The 18,932-nt window shown below is 37.0% G+C and overlaps 1 protein-coding gene across 1 annotated transcript in view; it reads left to right on the plus strand.

Annotated features, from left to right (window-relative positions):
• The first annotated feature begins 11,910 nt into the window (after positions 1-11,910).
• Positions 11,911-18,932, plus strand: part of PSMA8 (proteasome 20S subunit alpha 8) — a 48,910-nt gene continuing 41,888 nt past the window's right edge. Inside the window, exon 1 of the mRNA XM_036245070.1 lies at positions 11,911-12,074. The gene's annotated coding sequence lies outside the window, so the exon portion shown is untranslated. The remainder of the gene's footprint in view (positions 12,075-18,932) is intronic.

Consider the following 18,932-nt stretch of genomic DNA (forward strand, 5'->3'; position numbering starts at 1 on the left):
TAAAAAATTTTTTAAAGATGATGTATCAGTGGCCAATAAATACAAGAAAAGTTACTTTGTCATTAATCATCATAGAAATACAAATTAAAGCCACACTGAAAAACTACTTCATACCCACTAAAATGGCTAAAGTTAAAGAGTGACATAATCAAGATTCTTCCTGGTATTGCATTAACTATCTAGTTCAGTCTGAATTGTCTAATTCATGAATCTGATATACCTTCCCTTCTTTAGTTTCTTCCAATAATATTTCAGGTTTTTCTGTGCAGAGACCTATATGTCTTTCCTGGAAATATACTATTATACATGTTATCTTTTTTTCTTTATTCTTTTTTTAATTTTATTTTTTCCATCACCATTTATACCTCCCTGTACCCTTCTCCACCTCCACCCACCCCCTGGCCCCTGCAATCACACCTTCCTCTGTGTCCATGAGCTCATTCTCTCTTTTACTTTCTTTTTTGCTCAAGTCTGCCTCCACCCCCAGCCTTCCCACCAGAGCCCGGAGCTGTCAACCTGTGCTCTATCCATAAGTCTATCTCTATTTTGCTTGTTAGTTCAGGTTGTTCATTAGATTCCACATATGAGTGAAATCGTATGGCACTTGTCTTTCTCTGACTGGCTTATTTCACTTAGCATAACGTGCTCCAGGTCCATCCATGTTGTCGTAAAGGGTAAAATGTCTTCTTTTTACGGCTGAGTGGTATTCCATTGTGTAAATGGACCATAGCTGTTTTATCCACTCATCGACTGATAGATACATGAGCTGCTTCCAAATCTTGGCTATTGTAAATAATGCTGCAATGAACACAGGGGTGCCTATATTCCTTTGAATTACTGTTTGGGTTTCTTCAGATAAATTCCCATAAATGGAATAGCTGGGTCATAAGGCAGTTCCATTTTTATTTTTTAAGGTAACCCCATACGGCTTTCCACAGTGGCTGCACCAGTCTGAATTCCCACCAACAGTGCACGAGGGTTTCCTTTTCTTCATATCCTTGCCAACACCTGTTGTTTGTTGATTTATTGATGATAGCCATCCTGACAGGTGTAAGGTACTATCTCATTGTGGTTTTAATTTGCATTTCTCTGATGATTAGTGGAATTGAGCGTGTTTTCTTATGTCCATCTGTATGCTCTCTTTGGAGAAGTGTCTATTCAGGTCCTTTGCCCATTTTTTATGTGGATTCTTTGTTTTTTGCTGTTGAATTTTGTAAGTTTTCTATATATTTTGGATATTAACCTCTTATCAGATGTATCCTCAAATATGTTTTCCCATTCAGAGGGTTGTCTTTTCATTTTCTTGATGGTTTCCTTTGCTATGGAAAAACTTTTTAGATTGATGTAGTCCCATTTGTTTATTTTTCTTTTGTTTCCCTTGCCTGAGGAGAGAGATCAGAAAAAAAATATTGCTATGAGAAATGTCTGAGATTTTACTGCCTGTTTCCTTCTAGGATTTTTATGGTTTCGAGTCTAACATTAAAGTCTTTAATCCATTTTGAATTTATTCTTGTGTGTGGTGTACTAGTTTCTTTTCTTTTTTTTTCTTTTTTTGCACGTATCTGTCCAATTTTCTCAACACCATTTATTGAATAGATTGTCTTTAGCCCATTATATATTTTTGCCTCCTTTGTCAAATATTAATTAACTATAAAGGTGTTGGTTTCTTTCTGGGCTCTCTATTCTGTTCCATTGATCTATATGTCTATTGTTATGTCAGTACCAGGCGTTTTAATTACTATTGCTTGTAGCATAGTTTGATATTAGGTAGTATGATTCCTCCAACTTTGTTCTTCTCTTTAAAGATAGCTGCTGCTATTCAGGGTCTTTTGTGCTTCTATATAAATTTTTGGAATATTTGTTATAGTTCTGTGAAATATGCCATTGGTATCTTGATAGGAATTCCACTGAATCTGTAGATTGCTTCGGGTAGTATGGACATTTTAATGATATTCTTCCTATCCATGAAAACAATATATTCTTCCATTTATTTGTATCTTTTTCAGTTTCTTTATTCAGTATCTTAAAATTTTCTGAGTACAGGTCTTTTACATTCTTGGTTAAACTTATTCCTAGGTATTTTATTCTTTATGAAGCTATTGTAAATGAGATTGTTTTCTTAGTTTCCTTTTCTGATAGTTCATTATTGGTACATAAAATGCAACTGATTTTTGTATATTTATTTTGTATCCTGCCACTTTTCTGAAATCATTTATTGGTTCTATTAATATGATAGAATCTTTAGGTTTCTCTATGTACAATATCATGTCATCTGCAAATAATGACAGTTTTATTTCTTTCTATCCAATTTGAGTGCCTTTTATTTCTTCTTCTTCTTCTTCTTCTTCTTCTTCTTCTTCTTCTTCTTCTTCTTCTTCTTCTTCTTCTTCTTCTCCTCCTCCTCCTCCTCCTCCTCCTTCTCCTCCTCCTCCTTCTCCTTCTTCTTCTTCTTCTTCTTCTCCTCCTTCTTCTTCTTCTTCTTTTTGTATGTGCCCCTAGCGGGAACCAAACCCAGGACTCTCTGGTGCAAAGGCCAACACTCCAACCGCTGAGCCAAACCAGCCAGGGCTATTTCTTCTTGTCTGATTGCTGGGGCTAGGACTTCCAGTACTATGTTGAATAAGACTTGTGAAAGTGGACATACTTGCTTGTTTCTGATCCTAAGCAGAACAGTTGTAGTTTTTGTCCATAGTGTATGATGTTGGCTGTTGGTATGGCATATATGGCCTTTATTACATTGTGGTACATTCCCTCTATTCCCACTTTGCTAAGAGTTTTTATCTTAAATAGGTGCTGAATTTTATCAAATGCTTTTTCTGCATCTATTTATATGATTGTGTGGTTTGGTTTTATTGTTAATGCTCACCCAAGAATTTTTTATTATTGTTACTCCTCACCTGAGGATATTTTTCCATTGATAAAGATTTTTTAAAGAGAGTGGGAGGAAGGGTAAGGGTAAGGGGTGGGGGGAGAGAAAGAGAGAGAGAGATTGATGTGAGAGAAACACATCGATTGGTTGCCTCCTGTACAACCCCGACCAGAACCAGGAGTCAAACCTGCAAGCCAGCTACATGCCCTTGACCAGGAATCCAACCTGTGACTGTTCAGTGCACAGGCCAAAACTCTAAACACTGAGCCATATTGGCCAGGGCTGATTGTGTGGTTTTTATCTTTCATTATGTCTATGTGGTGTATCATGTTTATTGATTTGCAGACATTGTGCCAACCTTGCATCTGCAGAATTAATCCCATTTGATCATGGTGTATGATTTTTTTAATGTATTGCTGGATTTGCTTTGCTAATATTTTGTTGAGGATGTTAGCATCTATGTTCACTAGGAATAAAGGCCTATAATTTTCTGTCTTTGTGGTGTCTTTATCTGGTTTTGAAATTAGGACACTGCTGGCCTTGAAAAATGAGTTTGGGAGTCTTTCCTCCTCTGGAACTTTATGGAATAGTTTGAGAAGGATAGGTGTTAGTTCTTTTCAGAATGTTTGATAAATTCACCTGTGAAGCCATCTAGTCCAGGGCTTTTGTTTGTTGGGAGGTATACACACACACACACACACACACACACACACACATTATTACTGTTCAGTTTCACTAGTTGTAATCTGTCTGTTCAGATACTCTGATTCTTCTGATTTAATTTTGGAAGATTGTATGTTACTAAGAACTTATCCATTTCGTCCTGATTTTCCAATTTGTTGGCATATAGTTTTGTTCATAATATTTTCTTACAATCCTTTGTAAATTTTTTTGGCATTTGTTTTTATTCCTTCTCTCTCAATTTTGATTTTATTTATTTGGGTCTTCTCTTTTTCTTGATGAGTCTGGTTAAAGGTTTGTCAATCTTTTTTTATCCTTTCAAAGAACAAGCTCTTGGTTTCATTGAACTTTTGTATTTTTTTTTTTTTAGACTCTATTTTGTTTATTTTTACTCTGCTCTTTATTATTTCCTTCCTTCTACTCACTTTGGAGTTTGTTGTTCTTTTTCAAGTTCCTTTATGTGTAAAGTTACATGGCTTATTTAAATTTTTTCTTGTTTCTTGAGATAGGCTTCTAATGCTAGAAATTTCCCTCTTAGGACTACTTTTGCTGTGTGCCACAGATTTGGGGTTGTTGTGTTCTCATTTTCATTCGTTTCAGGGTATCTTTTGATTTCTTCCGAGATCTCATTGTTATCTCATTTATTATTTAGTAACATGTTATTTAGCCTCCATGTCTTTCTGTGTTTTTCAGTTTTCTTCTTGTGGTGAATCTCTAGTTCTGTAGTATCCTTCTTTGTTTTGTACTATAACCTTTGTTTAAAAGTCTATTTTGTCAGATATAGGTATTGTTACCCCAGCTTTTTTTTCATTTCCATTTGCATGACATATCTTTTTCCATCCCGTTACTTTTAGTCTGTGTGTATCTTTAGTTCTGAGGTGGGTCCCTTGAAAACAGCGTATATATGGGAATAGTTTTCTTTTGTTTGTTTTTGTTTTTTGTTTTTTTCATCCTCACCTGAGGACATTTTTCCATTTTTTGTACAGATAGAGTGGGAGGGAGAGAGAAGAAGAGAGAGAGAGAGAGAGAAACATCGATGTGAAAGGGACACATCGAGTGGCTGCTCAAACCACTGAACCAAACCGGCCAGGGCTGGGTCTTGTTTTCTTATCCATTCAAGTACCCTATGTATTTCAATAGGAGTATTTAAGCCATTCACATTTAAAGTGATTATCGATAGGTACATATTTATAGCATTTAAAAATTTTAACTATGGCCCTGGCCAGTTTGGCTCAGCTGTTAGAGCATCGGCCCACAAACCAGAGAGGTCCGGGTTCGGTTCCTGCTAAGGGCATGTACCTCAGTTGCAGTTTGTCCCTGGCCCCGGTTGGGGTCGTGTGGGTGGCAATCAGTCGATGTGTCTCTCTCACATCGATATTTCTCTCTCTCTCTCTCTTCTTCTCTCTCCCTCCCACTCTATCTAAAGATAAACCCCCACCAAAAAAAAATTTAACTATGTTCTTTTGTTTTTGTTCTCCTCTTCCTCCTCCTCCTCCTCTTTTAAGCAAACCCTTTAACATTTCTTATTATACTGATTTTATGTTAACAAACTCCTTTAGCATTTTCTTGTCTTGGAAACTCTTTATTTCTTTTTCAATTTTAAATGATGGTAATGCTGGGTAAAGAAACCCTGGTTGTAGGTCCTTGCTTGTCATCACATTTAAATATTTCAGGCCAATCCTTTCTGGTTTGAAATGTTTTTGTTGACAAATCAGTTGACAGTCTTGTGGTAGCTCCTTGTATGTAACTAACTGTCTTCTCTTGCAGCATTTAAGATTCTCTCTTTGTCTTTTAATTGTTGCCATTTTAATTATAATGTGTTTTAGTGTGGGCCTCTTTGGGTCCATCTTGTTTGGGACACTCTTTGCTTCCTGGTCTTGTGTGTCTTTTTCCTTCACCTGGCTAGAAAAGTTTTCTGTCATTATTTCTTCAAATAGATTCTCAATCCCTTGCTCACTTTCTTCTCCTTCTGGTACCCCATGATGCAGATGTTGTTGCACTTCATATTGCCCCATAGGTCCTTTAAACTATCCTCAATTTTTAAATTATTTTTTCTTGCCCTGGCCAGTTTGGCTCAGCAGTTAGAGTGTCAGCCTGTGGACCAAAGAGTCCCAGGTGTGATTCTTGCCAATGGCATGTACCTCAGTTGCAGTTCATCCCCAGCGCCAGTTGGGGTCATGCAGGTGGCAACCAGTCAATGTGGCTATATCACATCAACATTTCTCTCTCTCTCTCTCTCTTTCTCCCAGTGTAGCTGAAGATAAATGTAAAAATATCCTCAGGCAAAAATAAAATGAATAAATAAAATAATAAAATTATTATTTTCTTTTTGCTGTACTGATTGTTTTCTTCACCTTGTCGCTCAGATTTTCTTTTCCCAACCTACTATTGATTTTTTTCCAGTATATTCTTTTTTTTTTTTTTTTTTGGTCTCTTGCTTTTTTTATTATTTATTTTTCTTTATTTTATTGGAGTTTATTTTTGTGTATGGTGTAAGTTGATGGTCTAGTTTCATTTTTTTGCATGTAGCTGTCCAATTTTCCCAACACCATTTATTAAAGAGGCTGTCTTTACTCCACTGTATGCTCTTGCCTCCATTGTCAAATATTAATTGAGCATAATGCCTTGGGTCCATTTCTGGGTTTTCTGTTCTGTTCCACTGGTCTATATGCCTGTTCTTGTGCCAGTACCAGGCTGCTTTGATTACAGTGGCTTTGTAGTATAACCTGATATCTGGTATTGTGATCCCATCTACTTTGTACTTCTTTTTCAAAATTGTTGTGGTTATTTGGGGTCTTTTTTGGTTCCATATGAACTTTTGAAGTATTTGTTCTAGTTCTGTGAAATATGTCATTGGTATTTTGATGCGGATTGCATTGAATCTATAGATTGCTTTGGGTAATGTGGACATTTTACTGATGTTAATTCTTCCAATCCATGAACAAGGTATGTGCTTTCACTTTTTTATATCTTCCTCTATTTCTTTTTTCAATATCCTGTGGTTTTCTGCAAATAGGTCCTTTACTTCTGTGGCTAAATTTATTCCTAGGTATCTTAATTTTTTTGCAGCAATGGTAAATGGGATTGTTTTTTCAGTTTCTCTTTCTGTGAGTTCATCATTGGTGTATAAGAATGCCGTCAATTTCTTGATCTTAATTTGGTATCGTGCTACTTTGCCAAATTCATTTATTAAGTCTAATAGATTTTTGATGGAGTCTTTAGGGTTTTCTATGTATAATATCATGTCATCTGCAAATAATGACAGTTTCACTTCCTCCTTTCCAATTTGGATCCCTTTTATTTTTTCTTCCTGTCTGATTGCTGTGACTAAGACTTCCAGTACTATCTTAATAAGAGTGGCAAAAGTGAGCATCCTTGTCTGTTCCTGTTCTTAAGGGAAATGTTTTTAATTTCTGCCCATTGAGTATGATGTTGGCTGTAGGTCTTTCACATATGGCCTTTATTATGTCGAGATATGATCCCTCTGTTCCGACATTGCTGAGCATTTTTATCAGAAATGGATGCTGGATTTTGTCAAATGCTTTTTCAGCATCTATTGATATGATCATGTGGTTTTTATTCTTCATTTTATTTATGTGGTGTATCACATTTATTGATTTGCGAATATTGTACCAGCCTTGCATCACTCGGATGAATCCCATTTGGTCATAGTGAATAATTTTTTTGATGTATTGCTGGATCCGATATGCTAGTATTTTGTTCAGGATTTTGGCATCTATGTTCATCAGGGATTTTGGCCTGTAGTTTTCCTTCTTTGTAGTGTCTTTTTCATATTTTGGAATTAGAATTATGCTGGCCTCATAAAACGAGTTTGGAAGTCTTCCTTCTTTTTGAATTTTTTGAAATAGTTTGAGGAGAATGGGTGTTAGTTCTTTTTTGAATGTTCGGTAAAACTCCCCCGTGAAGCCATCTGGGCCTGGGGTTTTGTTTGCTGGGAGAGTCTTGATTACCTCTTCAATTTCCTTAGTTGTTATTGGTCTGTTCAAGTTTTCTATCTCTTCCGGGTCCAGTTTTGGGAGACTGTGTGTTTCTAGAATTTTGTCCATTTCACTTAGATAGTCAAATTTGTTGCCATATGATTGTTCATAATAGCTGTTAACGATCTTTTGTATTTCTGTGGTGTTGGTTGTTACCTCTCCTCTTTCATTTCTGATTTTGTGCATTTGGGTTCTCTCTCTTTGTTTCTTGGTGAGTCTAGCTAAGGGTCCATCAATCTTGTTTATCTTTTCCAAAAACCAGCTCTTTGTTTCATTGATCCTTTGAATTATTTTTTGGTCTCTATGTCATTTATTTCTGCTCTGATCTTTACTATTTCCTTCCTTCTACTTACTCTGGGGTTTTCTTTTTGTTTGCTTTCTAGTTCTTTAAGTTGTGAGGTTAGACAGTCAATTAGAAATTTTTCTTGTTTCTTGAGGTAGGCCTGTAGTGCTATGAACTTCCCTCTCAGAACTGCTTTCGCTGCATCCCATAGATTTTGTGTTGTTGTGTGTTCATTTTCATTGGTTTCCAGGAAGTTTTTAATTTCTTCCTTGATCTCCTCGGTAACCAATTCATTGTTTAATAACATGCTATTTAGCCTCCATGAGTTCAAATGTCTTTGCATGTTTTTGTTGCAATTGATTTCTAGTTTTATGCCATTGTGATCTGAGAAGAAGCTTGATATGATTTCAATCTCCTTGAACGTGTAGAGATTTAGTTTGTGTCCTATCATGTGGTCTATCTTTGAGAATGTCCCAGGTGCACTTGAGAAGAATGTAAATTCTGTAGTTTTGGGGTGTAATTCTCTGTAGATATCTATTAATTTCATTTGGTCTAGTGCTTCATTGAGACTCTGTGTTTCCTTGCTAATTTTTTTGTCTAGAGGATCTATCCAGTAGTGTCAACGGTGTGTTGAAGTCCCCTGCTATGATTGTATTGCTGTTGATTTCTTCTTTGAAGTCCTCCAGAAGATTTTTAATATATTTTGGTGCTCTTATATTGGGTGCATATATGTTTATCAAGGTTATGTCTTCCTGTTGGATAGATCCTGTCAATATTATGTAGTGGTCTTCTCTGTCTCTAGTTATTGAAATTTTGAAATCTATTATATCAGGTACGAGTATTGCTACCCCAGCTTTTTGTTGCTTCCATTTGCTTGGAAAATTTTTTGCCATCCCTTCACTTTCAACCTATGTGAGTCTTTTGTTGTGAGGTGGGTCTTTTGTAAACAACATATAGATGAGTCATGCTTTCTTATCCAATCAACTACACTGTGTCTTTTTATAGGAGCATTCAGTCCATTTACATTTAAGGTGATTATTGGTATGTACTTATTTATTGCCATTTTTGTTTAGTTTGGTTATATTTTTCTTCCTATTTCTACTACTAATTACAGCAGTCCTTTTAACATTTCTTGTAGTGCTGGTTTGGTGCTAATGTATTCCCTAGCCTTTTTTTTTTTTTTTTTTTTTTTTTTGTCTGGGAAGTTCTTTATTTCACATTTTACTTTGAATGATAGCCTTCCTGGGTAGAGTAGTCTTGGATTCAGATCTTTGTTTTTCATGAACTTGATTACTTCATGCCATTCCCTTCTGGCCTGTAGTGTTTCTTGTGAGAAGTCAGCTGAGAGCCTTAAGAGGTTCCCTTTGTAGGTAACCTGTTGCTTACCCCTTGCTGTTTTTAGGATTCTCTCTTTGTCTTTAATTTTTGGCATTTTAATGACTATGTGTCTTGGTGTGGGCCTGTTTGGGTTCTTCTTACTTGAGGCTCTCTGTGCTTCTTGAACTTGAATGCCTTCTTCCTTCACCAAATTAGGGAAGTTTTCTCTCACTATTTCTTTGAATATATTCTCTAACCCTTGCTCATTTTCTTCTTCTTCGGGGACTCCTATGATGCGAATATTATTATGTTTCCAGTTGCCCACAGTTCTCTTAAGCTGTCTTCCTGTTTTTTAATCGTTTTTTCCTTTTGGTTTTCTAATTGGTTGATTTTTTCTACCCTGTCTTCTAATTCGCTGATCCAGTCCTCAGCTTCCTCTACTCTGCTCTTTAGACCTTCCAATGTGTTCTTTATTTCTGTTATGTCACTCTTGATCTCTTCTTGGTGGTTTTTAATTTCCAGTTGGTTTATTTTCAGCATCTCTATGTCCTTACTCATGCTGTTGAGCTTCCTTAAGATCATGGCTCTGAATTCTAGCTCTGTTAACTTGCCTAACTGCTCCACATTGATATCATGTTCAGTGGAGGTCTCTTGTTCTTTCATTTGGCTTTTGTTTCTGTGTTTCACCATTTTGGCTATCACAGTGGGCTTTGGAGGCTGTCAAGTTTTCCCTGTGGGTATTGGTGTTTTGCTGTTTGTGGCTCCCTCTCCTGGGTTTAGATGAGCAAGGGAGGACCCACGTTAAACACCACTGTCAAGTCTTACTTTCCTGGTTAGAGTTGCTAGCCCAGGAGTGGTACTGTTATCCTCTAGCCTTTTACCTGGAGGCTAGCAGTTGAGGTTACTTGAAGAGTTTTGGGTTGTTAGTTGATTGAAAAACTCCCTCAGGTGCTCAGTGTAAGGGGCTTTCCCGAGGGTTGGGCAGATGCTGGTTGTTAGTAAGCCTCAATTAGCATTCCAATGGCCCACAGGGTGGGGTTGAATCTCTGAGGGAGGGGCTGTTGCCTCTCCCCTGAGCCCTGGGAAGGAGCAATATGGCCACTGTCCTGCGTGGCTGCAACTCAGCAAGAGCTTGGAGCGCCCTCCAAATCCCAAGCGTCCCCACACAGTTCCAGTCCAGTCTGCCCTTCCTCTGCCAGAGCTCAAGGTGAGTGGTTGTGGCTATTTTAGCCTCTGTCCCGGCTCTGCACTGTGGAGCTGCATGGGTCTTTAACCTGAGGGCGCTGCTCACAGCTAAGGCAGCTGCGAGCTGCCAACTGTGGGCTCCCAGCCTCCGTCTAGCGCCTTCGGAATCCTACCAGGATCGAGTCAGTGTCCCTGGTTCTATGGTCCTCGAAAGCTGCTTTTTCCCATCGATTTGTCTGTGTTTTAGTTGTAATTCCAGTTTGGTCCTGGGAGACAGTCTGTGTAGCTTCCATTCACTCCACTGCCATTTTGGAATCTCTGTCTCCAGTGTATTCTTTATTTCAAATATTGCATTCTTAATATCTGACTGGCCCTTTTCATGCTGATAAACATCCTTATAATCATTACTTTGAACTCTATATCTGATAATTGCTTGTTTCCATTTCATTTTGCTCTTTTAAAAAATTCTGTTGTTTTCATTTGGGTCCTGTTTCTTTGTCTGCCCATTTTTGGTTGCCTCTTTATGTTTGTATCTGTGTATTAGGTAGATCTGCTATGACTCCCAGATTTGGTAGGGTGGCCTTATGTAGTAGGTGTCCTGTGGTACCCAGTGGCACAGTCTCCCTGATCACCTGAGCTATGTTCTCTAGTAAAGTCCTTTGTGTAGATTACATGAGCCCTCCTGTTGTGATTGAGTCTTGATTGCTATTAGCCCATTTGTGCATCAGATTGACCCTCAGGCTGGCTGTTAGGCTCAATTGCCAACACAATGTGCGAACTGCTGTGCAGGTGCTGATAACACAAAGTGAAATTCACCTCAGCAGGGTATGTTGCCTGCCAAGATCTCCCTTTGGATGTGTTGCTTTGTGAAGCTTATTTCATTCTGCTCTGTTGTTGTCTGAAGCTAGCCCTTGGGTGTATTGGTTCTGGGCCTCTTTGGAGGGACTCTGGTGTACGCCTATATGTCAGACACTGCCTGTGACTGGCCCTGGGCAACTGTTTGGAGCTATCAGTGATGCACAGAGCTATTTGGCTCCCTCTGTTGGACCTAACTACATGTGGAAAGGACAAAGCTGAGCAACAACATTGGGTTTTACCAACACTGGGTCCAGGGGCAGGTCAGCAAAAGCCTCAAAGCACCCAGAGAGATCCACCTCTGCCTGCAGGATGCCTGTCAGACTTAGTCACTAAAAGAGCCTCCAACTGTATGCCTCAACAGGTGTAAGCTCCACAGTGTGGGAAGTGAAGATTTCCACCAGTTGAGGCTATTGCTTCCCCTCAGGCTGATCCCACATGGATAGGAGTGCTCTGCCCAAGAAAGATGGTTTCTCCAGTATGGGGCATTGACCCAGTACAAGGATCCTGGCAGCTGACCCTTCAGCTCTCTCCCTAGAGCAACTAACCCCAGACTCTCCTCATATGCTCTAGTCCACTTGCCCTCCATCTGCCAGAGCCCAGGGTGAGCGGCTATGAACAAAGTTTTGTGTGTTGGCCCTTTAAGAGGATGACTGTGTCTCTAGCCATCTCTCCCTGGCAGACAGAAACCCCACTGCTTTTCACAACCAGATGTTGTGTGGGTGCCTTTCCTGATTCTGGTGCTCTAGGGTATGGAGCCAAGCTTGGAATTCAGACCCCACACTTCTCAGGGGCAACCCTCCAGGACTTCAGCTGCCACTCATGGGAGCCTGGCCAGCCCTCTCATGCCTCTGCACTTCCTACCAGTCTCAATGTGGCTTCTTCTGTAAGTCCTTGATTATAAGGCTTCTGTCCAGCTAGGTTTCAGTTGGTTCTTCAGGATGAGATTTCTATAATTTAGTTGTAATTCCAGTTTGGTCCTGGGAGAAGGTTAGTGTAGCTTCTACCTAATCTGCCACCATCTTAGGCCTATTTCATTTTCTAATTATTTGTTTTTGGTTTATAGAAATATAATTGATTTGTTTTATATCAATCTTGTGTCCACCAACCTTCCTAAATTCACTTACTAATTTCAGTAATATATATGTAATTTATTTTGAATTCTTTATTAATTGTACACCACTTAGTCTTCTAAAAACATCATGCTTTTCATTTTTTCCTTTCCAATACTTAAAAGTTTTTCTTTTTTCTTGTTCTTTCTTTACTCCTTGGAAGGATCTCCAGGACAAAGCTGACTAGAAGTAATGACAGAAGGCACTCTCTTTTCTGTTGCTGATCTCAAATTTAAAAAGGCCAACATTTAACCAATAAGTATGATGCTTTCCAGAGGTTACTTGTAGAGCCCCTTAGCAGACTAAGGAAATCTCTTTTTATTCTTGGATTATGAATCAATGAGATTGTATGAGATGGTGAATTTTATTAAATGTTTTTCTTCATTCGCTACTGAGGTGAATTCTTTCCATTGCATAAATCAGCAAAGATATACAAAAGAAAAGACCATATAGTAAATATTTTATGTTTTTCAGGCCATCCAGGGTCTGTTCCAACTACAGTCAAACCTTGGTTTGCGAATGTCTCCTATCTTAAACAATTTGATTCTCAACCAAGTTGTTCACAGAAAAAATGTCTTAGTTGTCAAATAAAACTTTGGTTCTTGACCTAGCAGCCTTTTCATGGTAATAATGGTATGATCAATCACACATCTCTCAGGTAACAAACAATGAAGAGAATGCATGAGTATGAGTCAGTGTAGTAGTAAACCTCACATTATTAATATCTCAGGAAACTGTACTGTGAATATTTTTGTGTTTTTTTGCTTTGGGGATCTGGACCAAATTAATTCAGCAGGGATTATATAATGGGAAAAATGATTTGTTTTTTTTTTTTTAATTTATTTATTTATTTTATTTATTTATTTTTTTCATCCTCACCCGAGGACATTTTTCCATTTTTTACTCAGATAGAGCGGGAAGGAGAGAGAGGAAGAGAGAGAAACATTGATGCGAAAGGGACACATCGAGTGGCCGCCACCCACACGACCCAACCAGGGCCGGGGACAAACTGCAGCCAAGGTACATGCCCTTAGCGGGAACCAAACCCAGGTCTCTGTGGACCGCAGGCTGACTCTCTAACCACTGAGCCAAACCGGCCAGGGCTGATTTGGTTTTTGAACAGCCTTCCAGAACAAATTAAGTTGGAGAAATGAGGTTCCACTGTATGCTGCTTTATCATTTCTTTAGGAAAGCATTGATAGACTATAGAACAATATAGAAATGAATGGACATAGCTATGTGCCTATTAAACTTTATTTACAAAAACAGGATTAGCAATGGGCCAGATTCAGTTACAGGGAAGCAGTTTGACAATTCCTGCTTTATTCTATTAATGTGGTAAATGACACTAATTGCTTCCTAGAATAAAGTTAACTTGGTGTGATGTACATGTGACGTGTATATTTTCATTTAGGATTTTGCTTAGGATTTTTGTATACCTGTTCATGGTTGAAAATGGCTTGCAAATTACCTTTCTTAGAGTATCTTCAGATTTTGTCATTAAGGTTATGCTGCTTCATAAAACAAGTATGGAAGTAGTCTTTCTATTTGTGTGATGACTTTATGCAAGATTGATTTTTTTTGTAAGATTGGTATTATTTCTTTCCTAGAATTTACAAGTGATGATACTCCTGGGTCAAGTGTTTTTGCTTTTGGTGTGAAGATTATATATACACATAGTGTGTATATATAAATTTTAAAAACTATATTCTAGTTCCCACTTCTCTTTTCAACTAGGTCTAATCTGATAATAATGGATTTAGAGTGGCTGGTTAGCTCATTTGGTTAGAGTGTGGTTCTGATGATAATGGATTAATCCATTTATTGAGCTCTCAATTTCAATTAATGTGGTTTTTACTTCTACAGTTTCCAATAGGTGCTTCATTGATATTTCTAGCCCCTGCTGAAAAACTTGATCTTGTCTTTAATCCCTTGAATATAATTATCTGCTTTGAAAATCTACATCTGATAACTCTATTATCTGGATTTTATATTAGATTGTTTCTAATGCCTGTTGTTTCGCTTGTTCTTTGGTCACAGCATTTCTTTTGTGTGAATAGTTACTTTTGATTAAACACAAGATATTACAAACAAAAACTGCAACAATTATTTAAGGTTATGTATGATAGTATCTTCCTCTACACAGGATTTGCTTTTGCTGCTAGCAGGCAGCTAATCAACGAGGGGCACTAATAATTTTATCTGACTATTTTCCAACTTTTTGGCCTTAGAAACACTTTACCGTCTTAAAAATTATTGAACAGCTCAAAAAGATTTTGTTTATGTGGTTTATATCTATCAATATTTACCATATTAGAAATTAAAAATAATATGTTTTACTAATGAACACATTTTAAAAATATTAAATTCATTACATATTGACACATTTTATACATTTCTATTACAAAATCTATGCTTTCCAAATTTTAAAATAATTATTGAGAAGAATGAGATTGTAAATCTAATATTTGGTTTAACAGATAATATAGCTGGATTCTCATATCTTCTTCAAATTGTTGCAACATGTTATTTTGGTTGAAGTGTAGGCAAAAAAAAAAAAAAACTCACAAAGATATATATCAGAATACAGAAGAGCATTTTTATAGCCTTTTTAGATCACTTCAGCCAATCAGTAAGTATTTCAATAATTAGATCTTTGATACTAGACCAATACTCAAAAGGTGCTAGTTTATTTAAAGTTAGTTAAAAGTTATAACCTAAAATCATATCAGTAAACTTTTAGTGCTCTCTTACATTAAAAGCAATTTGAATGTCTCTTTTATATTATTATTATTAATACTATTATTATTATTATTATTTATTCTCACCCAAGGACATTTTTGCATTTATCATCAGATAGAGCGGGAGGGAGAGATGGAGGAAGAGAGAGAGAGAAACATTGATGTGAGAGAGACACATCAAGTGGCTGCCACTCACACGACCCCAGCCAGAGGCAGGGGCAAACTGCAACTGAGGTACATGCCCTTAGCGGGCACTGTACCCAGGACTCTCTGGTCCGAGGGCCGATGCTCTAACCACTGAGAAAAACCAGCCAGGGCTGAATGTCTCTTTTATTTATGCATTACTGCATAGCATACTTTAGTCATTGGAATATACTGGTTTACTGAGTTAAACATATCTTCCAAATGCAACACTATATTTTAAAAAATCACACTTTAATATCAAAACCAATCTTATCAGTAAACTCTTTTATTAAGGAGAATTGTCAAGTTCATGGTGATGAATACAAGTCTTCCAAAATTCTAATTTTTGCTTAAAAGCTTTAATTTTATCTTTGGATACACATAACTCCTGTTGCTTTTCTTGAATCAACAAGCAAATTTTGTTCATTTTCAAGAACTGTCTGCCCAAATATCTAACTCTGAATAACCACTGTGTTGGTGCTTATTCAATGACATTCTAAAATGAAATTGGCATTTTTTTTTTCACCAGTTCTCAGAGTGGTAAAGAATACAATGTATGGCCCAGCTGGTGTGGCTCAGTGGTTGAGCATCAACCCATGCACCAAGAGGCTGCCGGTTCGATTCCCGGTCAGGGCACATGCCCAGATTGTGGACCAAATCCCCATTGCAGGGCATGCAGGAGGTGGCTAATCCATGTTCTCTCTCATTGATGTTTCTATCTCTTTCTTCCTCTCCCTTCCCCTCCCTCTAAAATTAATAAAGGAAAAAAAATTAACTGAAGAAGTAAAAGAATAAAATGTATAGCAGTACAGTTTGGTACTACTGCCTTGATTCATGCTAAGGCTTCAGCAATTTTACCTATTTCTTGTGCACTGTCAGTATAAATATCCACACAGTGAAAGGGAAGATACTGTTTAAGTAGTATCACTATAGTTTTGACATTGTGAATCCTTTGAAAGGTTTTTTGGATACCTCCAAAGATCTGTGGACCACAATTTGAGAAACACTGCTTTTTCCCAATCATGGATTGAGACGATTCAAAACTTGGCATTAACTCCTGTGAGAAATGACTTATTTCTGGTTCACTTTGACTTCTGTGTTGTGGCCTTGTGTGTCCCAAACAAAAGCCTAGGTGTTTCCCATGACCTCCATATCTTGACATGCTTTGAGCTCCAATCTTTGTCTATCAAAGATCTGCTTCATCCAGGCATTGAAAACAGGCACTAAATACCTCAAGGGGAAAATACTTGGTTTATCCTTATGGGTTTTTCCTTCTCTTCTGAATCTTGATACTACAAACACTCTTTCCTTGTTAGATATTTGGACTCAGCATATATATATTTAAAATATATTTTATCCAGTTTTTCTCAATAGGTGATTTGGCTCAAATCACAATACTGCTATTTCTGGAAACCTCTAGACGTTAAACTGTTTCTTAATTTTGTTTTTATTGTTTAAGTATACAAACTATTCTTGCTGTAAAAATTTTAAAATAATACAGATATACATATAAAACTTAAAAATGTAACTTCTCTCTGCTTACCATGTCTCATCATTCACTTTCCAATTCCTAGCCTCCTACAAAGAAAGCCACTTTTGGCAAACTGGTGTTATGTCCTTTTACTCTTTTCTTTATAGATTTAGAAATATATATTTGTGCACATATAAATTTTGCAAATACTATATAAATGAGTTCATACTATTTTCGCTTTTTCTAATTTCTTACAGAATCATCTTAACTTTTTAGTTAACTAAATGATTAATAATAACAGTTCATAATTTCTCAAGGGCTTCTTTTGCAAGTGCCAGGCACTGCCCTAGATGCACTAATACATTATTTCATTTGTTCTTCACAACATCCTGTGAAGTGGGTATGCCTTATCCTTTTTTCACAGGTCAGGAAACTAAATTTCAATGAAGTGAAATATACCTACCCAAAGCCACACTGTTAAACTGTATTGTCAATGTGAATGCTGAATGTGTTCATGTCTGTCAATATTCATTTTTAATGCTGTCATATTTCTGAAATATAACAGTTTCAAAATGCCTTTCAATCAGATCTATACACAATTTTATATCAATGTCAATTTCCTGGTGTGGATATTGTACTATAGTTGGATAAACTAAGAAGGGTACAAGGGACCACTCTATATTATTATTGTAACTTTCTGTGTTTATATAATTATTTTTTTAAAAAATGTAACAAAATAGTTATGTACTGTAAGATTCCATTTACATAAAATTTTATATTGAGATATAATTGACAAATAACATCTAAGTTTCAGGTATATAACATTATGATTGAATACACATATTGGGAAATGATCACCACAATAAGTTAACATCCATCACCACACATAGCAACAAAAATTTCTTTCTTGCAGTGAGAAATTTTAAGATCTATAAAAAATTTTTAAATTCTTTCTTTCTTTATTTTTATTCAATTAATTAATTTATTTTTGTTACAGATGTTTCTCCATTTTCCACCCACTGATACCTGCCTCCCCCACCCTCCTCGCCCTGTCCCCAGCTTTCTTGTCCATGTCCATTGTTCATGCATATATGCATATATAAGTTCTGTGGTTTATCTCCCCCCCCCACCCCTCTTCCGGGGATTGTCAGTCTGTACCCCACTTCCACATCTCTGGTACTACCCCATTCCTCAGCCTGTTATGTTCATTATATTCCACAAATAAGTGAGATCATGTGATATTTGTCTTTCTCTGCTTGGCTTGTTTCACTTAGGATAATACACTCCAGGTCCCTCCATGTCAAAGGATAAAAGATCTTTCTTTCCTACAGCTGTATAGTACTCCATTGTATATATGTACCACTGCTTTTTTATCCATTTGGCTACTAATGGACATTTGGGATGTTTCCAGATCTTAACTATTGTAAACAGTGCTGCTACAAACATGGGGGTACATATATTCTCTCTGATTGGTGTTTCAGGCTTCTTAGGGTATATTGCTAGAAGTGGGATCACTGGGTCAAATGGCAGTTCAATTTTTAATTTTTTGAGGTAACACCATATTGTTTTCTATAATGGCTGCACCAGTCTGCATTCCCACCAGCAGTGTACTAGAGCCCCCTTTTCTCTATACCCTTGCCAACACTTGTTGTTTGATGATTTGTTGATGGCAACCATTCTGACAGGTGTGGGGTGATACCTCACTGTTGTTTTAATTTGCATCTCTCTGATGATTAGCTATGTGGAGCATTTCTTCATATGTCTTTTAGCCATTTGTATGTCCTGTTTGGAGAGGTGTCTATTTAGTTCCTCTGTCCATTTTTTAATTGGGTTCTTGTCTTCCTCTTGTTGAGCTATATAAGCACTCTATATATATTGGAAATTTACCCCTTATCTGATGTATCATTGGCAATTATGCTCTCCCATAGAGTGGGTTGCCTTTCCATTTTGGTGGTTGATTCTTTTGCTGTGCAGAGGCTTTTGAGTTTGATGTAGTCCCATGTGTTCATTTTCTTCCTTTGAACTTGCCATAGGTGATGTATCAGTGAAAACTCTGCTGCATATAATGTCTGAAATTTTGTTGCCTACATTTTCTTTTAGGATTTTTATGGATTGATGAGTCACATTTAAGTCTTTTATCCATTTTGAGTTTATTCTTGTGTATGGTGTAAGTTGATGGTCTAGTTTCATATTTTTGCATGTAGCTGTCCAATTTTTTCAACACCATTTATTAAAGA

Source organism: Molossus molossus, unplaced genomic scaffold, assembly GCF_014108415.1.
Source record: "Molossus molossus isolate mMolMol1 unplaced genomic scaffold, mMolMol1.p scaffold_m16_p_6, whole genome shotgun sequence".
NCBI lineage: Eukaryota > Metazoa > Chordata > Mammalia > Chiroptera > Molossidae > Molossus > Molossus molossus.